General features: G+C 37.9%; 1 protein-coding gene across 3 annotated transcripts in view; it reads right to left on the bottom strand.

Annotated features, from left to right (window-relative positions):
• Positions 1-13,305, bottom strand: part of SNX7 (sorting nexin 7) — an 87,712-nt gene that overhangs the window by 63,720 nt on the left and 10,687 nt on the right. The gene's annotated exons all lie outside the window — the stretch shown is intronic.

Below are 13,305 nucleotides of genomic sequence, written 5' to 3'. Positions count from 1 at the left end.
ACAGTTGCAGTCCCCTGAGAATCAGCCAAGTCTCTGCATAATCACCCTACAGTGAAGCCCCTTCTGTGCACGCTGAATGTCTACCCAGCTTTTCATTGCCTGGTGTAGGAACCACCCAGCAACTAAATACGTGGAAAGCCTCTGATGTGAAAGACCCACAAACAAAGAAAACACAGGAAGCAGACAGAATAGAGAACATAATACTTTAAAAACTGGTGAGATCAGCAGAGATAAGAATGGTATCAAATTCATGAATGAAAACAGGTGTTATAATGAAAAAAAATTCAGATAACAGCAGGAAAATCAATTTTAAAAAAGGAGGCTCATGAAAGCTAAAATATAATAATAGGATAAAATTGCAACAGAAAGTTCAAAAAATAAAACTAAAGAACTCAGCTGAACCAAAAGAACATGAGATGGAAAAGAAGAGAGATTTTCAGTTTTTTAAAAATTAAAGGCAGGATCTGAATAAAAAGAATTCAAGAAAATGGCCTCTGTGCTGAAACATTTCCAGGTTGACACAGCCTATCTAGCCTCCTCAAAATGAACAGACAGTGGTGGGGTGGGTAGCACTCCCACAAGCGTCCATCACCATGACATCGCATAATAGTAAAGCTTTTTAAATTCTTAAAAGCTTCCAGAGAGAATAAAAACAGGTAAAGCACAACAGGGACCTCAGGAATCAGAATGCCCTCAGATTTCTCAATGGTAACACTGGAAACTAAATGACAATAAAGTAGTATCTTCAAAATTCTGAGAGGAAAGTATTTCCTACCTAGAATTCTATATCGCCAAACTGTTACTCAAATACACGGGGAGAATGGAGCCATTTCAGACAAGAAAGATTTAAAAACTGACTTCCCGTGCACCTATTCTTTGGAAGTCTCTTCGCTTTTCCAAAATAAGGGCACATACCAAGAAGGAAGAAAGAGGATCTAAAAGCAGGAGACTCAACAGAAAAGAGAACTAAAGAAAACTTCTTGGATGATAGTGAAAGAATGTTCCAGGTTGGTAGTTTGCAGTAGACTTAGCAACCGATACAGAATGGGCCAGAAAGAGTCTCCAGGGAGGCAGAGAGATGATGAGGGAAAGAAGAAGGAAGAGAAAAAGCAAAGGAAGAAGAGAGTGAGGGAAGGAAGAGAGGAAGAAAGGGGGGAAGGAGAGAAGAAGGAAGGAAGGAACGGAGGGAGGAAGGGAAGGAGGAAGGGATAAAAAAGAAGGATGAATAATGAATAAATGATGAACTCTCAAGAAGACAAAGGGTACAAGAATGAAAATGTAATCATAGTTCACTACCTGGCTTGACTGTGAATAGAAATAAATTGTTCTTAATTCTGAATTTAACTAAAAATAGTGATTATAGTTACATTAAGATGATGGGAAGGAAAAGATACATGTTTGAGGGGAGGAGACACTGCCCATAAAACAGCTTCAAAAATGCCAAAATGATGATAGAAAAAGGAAGATGAGGAATTGCTCCAGGTGGAAAAAGACCGAAGAGACACACTTGCCAAATGCATCTTATGATCTTAGATTGGATTCTGTACCAAAAAAGGGGAACCTTTGTTTTTTCTCTCTAAAGGGTATTATTGGGGCATTGGAAAATTATGAAAGGGTCTGTGGATTAAAATATAGTATTATATCAATGTTAATTTCCTGATTTGGATATTTATACTGTGATTATGTAGGAGAGGATCCTTGTTTTCAAATAGCACACACAGACCTATTTAGAGGTACTAACACGTGTCTCCAACATACTCAGCTGACAGAGAGAGAGAAAGCAAGAGCTGAGAAAGTAACTGGGAAATCTAGGTTCTTTGCAACTCTTCTCCAAGTTGGAAAATTATTTCAAAATAAAAAGTGTATTTATAGTTTTCAAAAGTCAAATCATTTGACAGGGCTGAAAATTAAACAAAACATATTAAAAATAAAAAAGCAGCATCCTCTGCTCCAGTATCGCTACTACCAGTTCCTGCTTCAGAAGCAAATTCAGAATTCTATCAGCTACTTGTGTTCCTTGTTACACTCCTTATTTCAAAATAATATATACACATATATATATATTGCTTTTTAAATTTTGTTCAATTTTGGTATTATCAATAGGTTTCCTACTAAGGAGGATGAAGAGCATTTGTTCATTCAGTTAATTAATTACGTGAGTACAGACTCCTAGAGTCCTGTTTTATTCAATGGGTTATAATCCACTAATATCATACTTTATTTTGATGTTCTAAGTTTCCAAAACTTGCCTAGTAGGAGCCCTTTAAAGCTGGCATCCGTGTGTTTTTGATATGTCTTCATTATTCCTTAAGCACTTTATTTTCTGATACATCAAGATGTTTCAGATTTACCTTATATCGTCCCTGCCCTAGTCATGGAATCAGACATTTCTCCAAGAAGTTCTGGTTCCTTTCATAGGAGACTAGTATTTAGAAAATAAGATACACATGCTAGGGAACATAGAATGTTAGGTGTGATTTAGGCCAAGGAATAGAAGACAAATTACAGTTGGGTTGACCAGACACACAAAAACATGAAGACGGTAAGTGTTTTGCAACAAAAGTTTAGTGAAATAAATTATGGCATGTCCCTATGATAGGCTACAATAAAATCCGTCCATATAATAGAATACAGTAACATGATTAATGTTTTAGAAGAATATAAAGTAACTTGGGAAAAGGTTCACAGTATGTTATTAAGAGAAAACAGCGGCTTATAAAATTTGTATTCAACTAGATTCTAATGCATATATGAGCGTTTATGCATGTAGAAGGCAGAGGAGGGCCAGAGGGTAGGAGAGAAAAATTAAGAGAGAGAGAGCATGTACTCCTGATGTGTTTGCGTTCACAAACTTAGAAGCTATATCAAAATATTAACAGAAGTTATGCCAGGTGTTGGGATTGCTGTTGAGTTTAATATTTTCCTATCTGAGTTTCTGTATCTCCAAATATTCTAAATAAACATGTATTCTTTGAAAAAAGTTTTTAATTATTTATCATCAACACTGTACATAATGTGCCCAGAAACATTAAGAACAATTGTGATAAGAGTTAAAAGAGTTGTCTAGGGCCATTTTGGCTGAAGACGTTGGATTATATTTGATTATTTCATTTTTTCTTAATTCATCAAAGTTGCATAGTTAAATAGGAAATTTAAAAATATATCTAGAGTCACATGAAAATGGGATTGTCAAAATAAATTATGCAATGCTAACACAATGGACAACTAAGGAGCCGTTAAAAACAGAACTTAGAGGTTCCAAATAAATGTGCAATCAGCAAGTACAAAAATCTCTCTCAATAACCATTTCATATAAATAGTTTTTTAAGCTGACAAACTTTAATTTGATGGAAATGTGTTTTAGATTTCACTGGCAATGCATACAACCACGTGCTTTGACAGTCTTTGTAGTCACCCTCTTAACTCACCACAACCCACTTCTTTTACCTACTACATAATTTAGCATTCTATTTCTTCTGCTTAAAATGCATCCTTTTGTAGAGTGGGAAAGATCTGCATGAATTTACAAAGGCTCACAATTCCAATGAGTATAGTTTGGTGTCATAAAAATATGCCTCAATATCTAGCAAAGGAAGAAAATTACAGACTGAAATTTAGCAACATCCAAGATTTCAGCAGAAGAATTTAAATTACTATGAATCACTCCAAAACATTCTTAAAACCTCAATAAAACTATCCAAAGAGTTTCATATTTGCTTCAAAAAAAAGGAAAGAAAATATACTGGCAATACTTAAAGGATTTACATTTGGACATGAAATAAGTGAAGAAAATAAGTGTTTGAAAAGATCCAAAGAAGTAATTCACCAAAAAGAACTCCTTTTAACCTTTTGTTGCGGATGCTTTTCAGGAGAAATGGATCATTAAAATGTGTTCTTTCCAAGCAAAGATCTCACCTCCCCGTAATGCATGCCTCATTCTCTGCCTTGTTTTCTCTCTTTTTCCTCCTGCCCTCAACTTCATTTACACATTTGTTCATTCTTACAGCATTTGGATACATGTCCATTATCTTATGATATTTCAGACAATGAAAATGCATCTTTTCATTTTCTTTTCTTCAAGAGATTACAGTAGAAGGGAAATTATCTGCATGGTAATTCTCTACTTCTTAAATAACACTGGATACCTTTCCCATAGCTAGCATAGTGAACTCATATGTGTGTGCACACACACACACAACACACACACACACACAGGCAGGCACCAAAAAATCTTGGGATGATTTCAGGCTGAGATCTGCATATGTATAATAAGAGAAGTAAGCCAAGTCGTTGCAGGAAGTCCTTGTCTTTTATTCTTACTCCAAACTAGCATGTTCACTGTAAGAGAAACCACTTAAGTGATTTTACTGAAATAAATGGAAATCAGTGCTGTGCTACTGGAATTTATTGACAAAATCACTTACAAACTAAGGGTAAGTTTTCCTTGTTGTTACTTTTGGTTTATTATAAGCATCTGTTATCAGTTGAACTGTGTCCTCCCAAAATTCGTATGTTGAAGTCCTAATTCCAGTTACCTCAGATGTGACCTTACTACTGGGTGACAGGGTCTGTACAGAGGTAATCAAATTAAAATGAGATCCCTGGGGTGGATCCTGATGCAATAAGACTAGCGTCTTTATAAAAAGGGGAAATCTGGACACAGACATGTGTAGAGGGAAGACACGTTATGAGACACGGGAAAAGACAGCCATCTACAAGGCAAGTTGAGAGGCCAGGAACAGGTCCGTCCCTCACTGCCCTCAGAAGGAACCAATCCTGCCGACACCTCAATTTCAGACTTACAGCTTCCAGAACCATGAGAACATACATTTAGACACCTCGTCTGTAGCACATCGTTTGGGAGCCTGAGTAACCTAACGGCATTTCTACAGACAGAGTTGTACACAATGAATACTTAAGGAAGGAAGCAAGGGTAGAAATAAAGGAGGGGATTATAATTAAAGTATTTCATCCTTGCCCCATTCATTTGTTTACAGATTGACACTCCACTTTGGTAATTTCTGAGAAATGTCTTTGCCTCTCTCCTTTAATGCTATTCAATGGTTCCAGAGTTCTATTACGGAAATAAATAAAATACAAAGCTGAAGTTTAAAACAAACAATGACTTGCCCATATTTGAGTCCCTGAGTTTGGAGGCAAACTCCAAAAGAAACAGGTTAAAAGGTGGAATGTGACCTCCCTAAGAGGTGTCCTTCCTCAACACACTTCACTAAAACGCCACTCAGGAACATCTCATAAATACAACATGAATTACTCTGATCAAACTAAACCGCATCCACCATCTGTGCCCAAACAGCTATTTTTCTTTTTACAAGTAGAGGGGGGAGAAGAACCATGTGAGAAGTGTGATAAATCAGAAGACGGGCATGAAAAGGCCATGCAAATAAAATCGCTGATGTACAAGAAACACGCACACCAAGAGACATCTGGTAAAAAAGCAACTGAAAGTGGAAGGGGTTAGAGAAACCATGTTGTTAGGAGGGACACTCATCTTGATGGGCCTAAATTTAGACTTACCAGCTGTGTTTTGGTTTACAACTCCTTCCTATCTGCCTGCTTATAATAATAATAAAAAATTAGAAAGGCCTTCTGTGGAACACTGCTGAAAATGTGATTGGGGGAAAAGCCAGCCTGTGCCGTGTTCTATAACGGGGCATACAACACTCTAATCTCGTTTGACATAATTTCCAGCGCTATGTGTATATATACCCTTGTATGCATATATCGTAATTTATTTATCCATTTTCCGGTTTCTATTTTCTAACACTGTTGCCTCCAATGTACTTGGGCTTTTTCAGGTTTTGTGCACTCTAAAGATATATACTGACCATAGAAATTTTTCACATAATTATATTTGACATAATTTTTCCCTCTGGACAGACAGAATTTTTTAAAAGTGGTATATTAAAAGAAAAACTCTCTGTAGTTACGCAGAGCTAAACTTAACTCAAGTTTAGACATACTAGCTGTGTGAACTCGGTCAAGGCACTTTACTTCTCTCTGCTTCAGTTTTCTCCCTCGTAATCTCAGAGAGGTCCTATCTCACCTTGGATCACAGAGGATTAAGAAGAGGACATAAAGAGATGAGTAGATGTGATGTGTACATCGTCTTCTTGAAGGTGCTCTGCAAACTGCATAAACCTTACCATGGCCCCGTAGAGTATATTCTACTTCTTTCCCCTTTTCAAACCAGGTAGCAATGCTTTTGAGGAGGTGTTCTTTACCTCCTGTTTTTAAATGAGGAAACAGGTTACATCACCGGTTCAGATGTTCACTGCCATTCAGTGGAGGAACCAGCATTTGACATAAAAGTGCAGGTGAAGCAGTGAGCGCTGACGTAAAAGCTGCAGCAGGCTAGCTGGGAGGTCTAGCCCAGATCAACCAAGGTGGTTTCCCTAAACACACGAGACAGCCCTACACTGGAAGCAGATGCTATCGAAGACTCACAGCTCGCAATGAGAAGTCAATGCCTGGCTTCAAAAATCTGCAGGGGCTAATGCAGCTGGTGGCTTAAGCTGAGGTCAGTGCTCACGTACCATTCTGAAAATCCTAGGGCCCTTAAGAATCATGCTAAATCAGCTCTGCCGGTGCTCTGTAAATGGAACCGCACAGCCTGGATGACTGTGCATCTGTTTACAACGTGGTCTGTTGAGTATTTTAAGCCCACTGTTGAGATCTACTGCTAAGAGAGAGAAAAAAAAGGGAGAGATTCTTTTCAAAATATGGCTGCTCACTGACAACGCACCTGGTCACCCAAGAGCTCTAAGGGAGATGTATGGTGAGCTTAATGTTTTCGTGCCTGCTCACAGAACATCCATCCTGCCGCCCATGATCAAGGACTAATTTTGGCTTTGAAGACTTATTAGTGAAGACATGCATTTCATAAGACTATAGTTGCCATGGATGGTGATTCCTCTGATGGATCTGGGTGGAAGAAATCTGAAACCTTCTGGAAAGGATTGGCCATGCTTGATGCCACCAAGGACATTCACAATTCATGGAAAGAGGTGAAAATATCAACATCCGTAAGAATTTGGAAAAAGTTGATTCTGGCCCTCATGGATGACTTTGAGGGGGTGAAGACTTCAGTGGAGAAAAAAACAACTGCAGATGTGAAAGAAACAGGAACAAAATTGGAATGAGAAGTGGAGCCTGAAGATGCAACGGAACTGCTGCCATCTCATAATGAAACTTGAACGGATGAGGAGTTGCTCCTTATGGACGAGTCAAGAAGTGGTTTCTGGAGATGGATTCGAATCCACCCCTGATGAAAATGCTGGTAAGACTGCCGAGATGACAGCAAAGGAATTTAGGGTATTATATAAACTGATAAACTTAATTGATAAAGCAGAGACAGGGTTTTATTTTTTTATTTATTTTCTTTTTAATATATATATTTTTTGATGTGTCACTTTCTTGTGTACAGCACAATGCTTCAGTCATACATGAACATACATAGATTTGTTTTCATATTCTTTTTCACCATAGGTTTACTACAAGATATTGAATATAGTTCCCTGTGCTGTACAGTATGAACAGAGGCAGGGTTTTAAATGAAAGGACTGACTCTAATTTTTAAAGAAGTTCTACCGTGGGTAAAATGCTGTCAAACAGCATTGCATGCTACAGAGAAACTATTCATGAAAGGAAGAATCAATTGATGCAGCAAATCTCATTGTTGTCTTATTTTAAAAATTGCCACCGCCACCCCTTCAACCTTCTGCAACCATCGCCCTGCTCAGTTAGCAGCCATCAACAATGAGGTGAGACCCTCTACCAGCAAAAAGATTATGACTCACTGAAGGTGCAGATGATGGGTAACAGTTTTTTAGCAATAAAGTATTGCTTAATTAAGATATGCACAGCCAAGGCATGGAAACAGCCTAAATGTCCATCGACAGATGACTGGATAAAGAAGATGTGGTATATTTATACAATGGAATACTATTCAGCCATAAAAATGACAACGTAACACCATTTGCAGCAACATGGATATCCCTGGAGAATGTCATTCTAAGTGAAGTAAGCCAGGAAGAGAAAGAAAAATACCATATGAGATCATTTATACGTGGAATAAAAAAAAAAGAAAAAAAAAAGAACATAAATACAAAACAGCAACAGACTCATAGACATAGAATACAAACTTGTGGTTGCCAAGTGGGAGAGGGGTGGGAATGGATAGACTCGGAGTTCAAAATTTGTAGATACTGACAGGCATATGCAGAATAGATAAACAGGATTATACTGCAGAACACAGGGAAATCTATACGAGATCTTGTGGTAGCTCAGAGCAAAAAAAAATGTGACAATGAATATATGTATGTTCATGTATAACTGAAAAATCGTGCCCTACACTGGAATCTGACATAACATTGTAAAATGACTATAACTTAATAAAAAAATGTTTAAAAAATTTTTTTAAAAAGGTATGCAATTATTCTTTTTTAGACATAACACTATTACACACTTAACAGACTACAGCATAAACATAGCTTTAATACGCACTGAAAAACCAAAAAATGTGACTCACTTTATTGCAGTATTTGCTTTACCGCGGTGGTCTGGAAGGGAGCCTGTAATATCCCTGAGGCATCCTGTATCAAAATTTGGGGTTACGCTTTATTTCTTAAGCTGAGTGGTGGGTACATAGATGCTGATTTTATTATTCTATTACTAAGAGTCTGCAAACATTTTCCATAAAGGGCCAGAGAGTCAATTTGGGCGTTAGGGCCATCCAATCTCTGTCACAGTTACTCACCTTGGCCGCTGTAGTGCGAAAGCAGTCTCAGACAATACAGAAATGAGTGGGTGTGGCTGTATGTCAATAAAACTTTATTTATAAAAACAGAGCAGACCAGATTTCACCCACAGGCCACAGTTTGTCCCTGCTTTATGCAGTAGATATTATGTAGATAGTTATGTAACATAGAGAGACAGGTTATAATATAGATACATATATCCATATACTCGTTGGTATGCATGAAAAAATTCTATAGTAAAACCATTTAAAAAGTTTTTTTTAAAGGTATGTTCAATAGGATAAGGATATATTCTTGATTATTGAAAATAGTTCATTAATTTTCTTTTCAGAGTTTTCTCACGAAACTTAAAAATAAAAGTGAATAAAGTCTTCTTAACTATTGGTAGGTAGGCAGAAGGCAAGTAAGTTTCCGATTGTTAGCATCTGCATTTCTTTTTTGGACTTTTACTTTTTTAACTCTTGGACACACATACACACACACACACACAAATTAATGTTTTTAATCACCTCAGCAAAGATTACTGCATCTATGAACAAGGACAGGTACAAAAAGAAGTCAAATGTTAAGACAAAGGTAGGCAAGGATCCCTCACAAAGTGTGTCCTTCAAACCCCTGGTGCAGCTACGTGTGAACCTCAGAGATATGTCACATGACTGCATGTGAAAGACATTCAAAGCCATGAATGCTAAGTTCACATATGACAAGGGTCTATTAAACTCGCCTTAAGATAAGTTTGGGGTACTGGGTACCCATATGAAACGCAGTATCAGCCAACTACTACTACTGGCCTCCTTTTGTAGATGCTGTCACGACTAACTGCAAACAGAGCAAGCCAGGAAACTAATGACACTACTCAGAGCTCCCGAAGAGGTTCAAGCACGTCCTGCGGGCAGACGGCGCTGCGGAGCAGCTCAGGGACGCGATGAGAGGGCTGCTACGGAGCGCCGCGCGCTGGCTGCACACCGGTCTCGGCCGACGTGGATTCTGGCCCACAGCAAACTACAGCCACTTCCCTGAACCCCAGCGCATTCCTCACAGACATTCTCCACCGAGGAGGGTGAGCTTGCCTCGATATCCAGCCATGCCAACAAACCTAAGTGCGTTTCCGAGGGGACTTAAGAAAGGTTATGATGTATCAGGAAAACTAACTGACAGTTAAAACAGCCACACCGAGAATCTTATTCCCCCGGTTCTTCTAACAGCCTGGCGGGCGGTGTGTGATGACACCCCCCAAGCAGGAGCTATACACACATGATACGGCATTTAAGAGACAATACTAGAATTCTGGTAACAACATTAACAATAATTGAAAACATATGCTTTAACTATTTTAAATTAAAAGTATCCCACCTCCTAAATTTTATATCACCTGGTTCTTCCTTCAGCTCCACAGAATTTTTTCCCGTACTTTCCAACTTTTAACCTAACTGGATACATCACCACAACACCCTCCCCTAAATAAGTAGAAGCTTCTTAAACACAGGAACAAAAGTATTTTTGTGATTTTCTGAAGAGCCTCACTACAAACATAAAATGGCTGTTTATACAAGTTAAAAACATCAATATCTATATATTATAATAGCAAATAAGGAGAGTTTTCTAAGTGACAGGGAGGAAGGGAGAGAGGGAGGAAGGAAGAGAGAAAAGAAAGAAAAAAAAAGAAAGAAAAGAAAGAATAAGGATACTAATAATTCTCCTCAAGTCACTTATTTCTTATTTGGAAGAATCAAGACTCGACCACCACTACCGTCACCACCATCCACACGCACACACAAAAAGCACCTAAGTTTAGCAGCGTTACTTCCTTTAACACACGGTCATTGAAGGTCAGCCATGTGTCAGGCACTGAACTGGGGATACAACAGTGGCCAAGACTGGCTGACATGATTCCTTCTCTCATTAGCTTACACTTCAGTTTGGGGAGAGGGCTTCAGGGGAGGGTGACAGGTAAGAAACAAATAAACATATAGAAAAACAAGGTAAGTCCAGGTATGAGTTAAGTGTTGATAAACAAGGAAGTAAATTTCCAGAAAAAGTGGAGTGAATTGCTTGGGTAAGGGGCTAAGGCAGGGAGCAAGAGGAATACTGTTGATCGAGCTGCCAGGGAAGGTGTCTTTAAGGAGGTGATATTAAGAGGGAGCCAGCCATGAAAAACACTGAGGGAGGAGGACTCCAGTCAGGGGAGCCCATAACGCCTAAAGCAGAAAAGGACTTGGGATACTAGGGGACCACAAAGGAGGCAAACGGGTATTTCTTTAGATGAGGCATGACCTGCAAAACTCACTGTGATATTTACTGTGTCAGAACTGTAAGTACTCACATTTTTATCTTACAGGTCTTGAAAAAAGGGAAGGGAGAACTCCATGATAAATGAACATTGCACCTGAAAATCCAAAGTAAGATATCTGTTGCTCAGCTAAAGGGTTTCAAGGTCCGTATGAGCTTACTCAGACTATTCATGAATGTTGGCCAATTGCAGGTTATTAATCATGACTAATGCCTTTCCATTTATCTCAATTATGCTTGGGTAATTTCTTATCTAGTGGAAATTTTTCTTTTTTGTATTTAACACTCTGTATAAAAAAAATTGGTCTTCCTTATTTGGAAAGGTCCAACATGCCTGTAATTTTGCAAACAAAAAACTGCTGTGGGAGATAGCAAGATTGTTCCCAGTGACCCCTTGTCTTTCTATGCAAGGAATTACCTCCTGGTCAATTGCCAGGTAACTTTCAGTGCCTCCTCATGGAAGGAAAATTGTTCCCCACCCCAGTGAACGTGACCAGTGACTTGCTTTGGATGATGGCATGTGTGTGGACAGAAGACTTGGAAGCCACTGCCTGTTCCCACCAGTGCTGCTTCTGTCACAGGAATGGCATGTCCCAGTGAGCATCACTCTTTCAGTCTTGATCCCAGAACGAAGACACGTGAAGCAGACTCAGTCACAGCTGACATGTACACAGGACGGAAGCAAATCTTTACCGCAGGTGAGCCACCGAGAGGCTGTGGCTGTTTGCACTACAGCATTATCTAGTGAAAATATCATTCCATGTTCAATTCGGTAAAATACATACAAGTATATATGTACATATGTATTATGTAATGTACACACACACACAACTTTCTCAGAGTTAATATAAAAAAAATTTAGCACTTTTCCCCCAATTTTGAAAATTCATTTACCAGGAGTTTGCCTTCTGTTTCTGATTACACGTCGTAAGGTTTCCATTTTAATCGAAACAGAATTTCTACTCCTAATGTTCCATTTTAAATGAGTAAGCTCTGTTTTTCATTGTAAAATAAAACTTTTATTTCTTATATCAAAAAATTATAAGTGTTTAAAAAATAATAAAATCACAACAAAAATTAATCTTTAAAATATTATGCTACATGAAAGAACCAGACACAAAAGACATATATTGTATGATTCCATTTATACGAAATGTCCTAAAAAGGCAAATTTATAGATACAGAAAATAGTAGATTAGTAGTTGTCTATGGCTGGGAGTGAAAATGGAGATTAATTGTAAATGGCATGGCAGATTTGGAGGGGGGAGATGCATATGTTTTAAAACTGTCTTATAGTAATGGTTGCACAACTCAGTAAATTTACTAAAAAAAAATTCACCCCAAATGAGTGAATTTTATGGTACATAATTATACCTCAATAAAGTTAGTTTAAAACAATTCAAAAAGAGTCTGTCTTACTAAAGCACTTCTCAAGGTCAAATAATATTTGTTTCCTTTTTTAAAACTACTGGTTTAACCTTCCGTTCTATTTTACCATAAGTGTGTTTTACTGATTTTTATATCAGTATTTGCTAATAATTTTAATCATCTGACTAGATTCCTTTTTGTTGATACTACAAGTAACACCATGTTATCCAGCATGACTGGATTTATACAGGGTCAGAGTTATTAGATGTTCTGTTTAAAACAGACAAAATCCTTCAAGCATATAACTTTTGTTTATTGAGAAAACTTTAAAATTCTATTCTTAAAGTGAGTAACTTTAAATGTTTAGCTTTTAGTCCTATTTCCTCTTTGGCAAGTGTGGGATACAATTAATACATACATGAATAAAATAACTTCTGAGCACTGCAACTGCATAGCTCTTGAGTCTGTTTCCTTTTGATCTCACTAGCCACTCAGCAGTGAAAACTCGCAAGCTATCAGTCATACTAGACTATCCCATCAGAACCCCAAAAAGGCAAAAATAAAACTCCGCCTTCAAAACCCAACAGAACAAAACATATTTTATTAAGTTCAAATCTGAAGTCTTTCAATATCATTTTTCCAAAATACTTGTAGGACGCTTCCCCACTGCCACTGATCAATAAATAAATACTGTCATCTGCACAATAGAACGATATAGTTCTTTTTCCTATAGGTCCGCGAGGATTTTTTTTTCTTTTGGACTATACAACATCCAGTCCCATTTCCAAACACAGCATCGGGGATAGCTTCTGCTGGTGCCTGTCCCTTTCTGCATCTGCATTTCCAGCCTTCAAATCTACTCTGTGAG

Source organism: Camelus ferus, chromosome 9, assembly GCF_009834535.1.
Source record: "Camelus ferus isolate YT-003-E chromosome 9, BCGSAC_Cfer_1.0, whole genome shotgun sequence".
NCBI classification, from domain to species: Eukaryota; Metazoa; Chordata; class Mammalia; order Artiodactyla; family Camelidae; genus Camelus; species Camelus ferus.
Note: the sequence above shows the minus strand (reverse complement) of the source record. Positions and strands in the feature narration are given on the sequence as shown.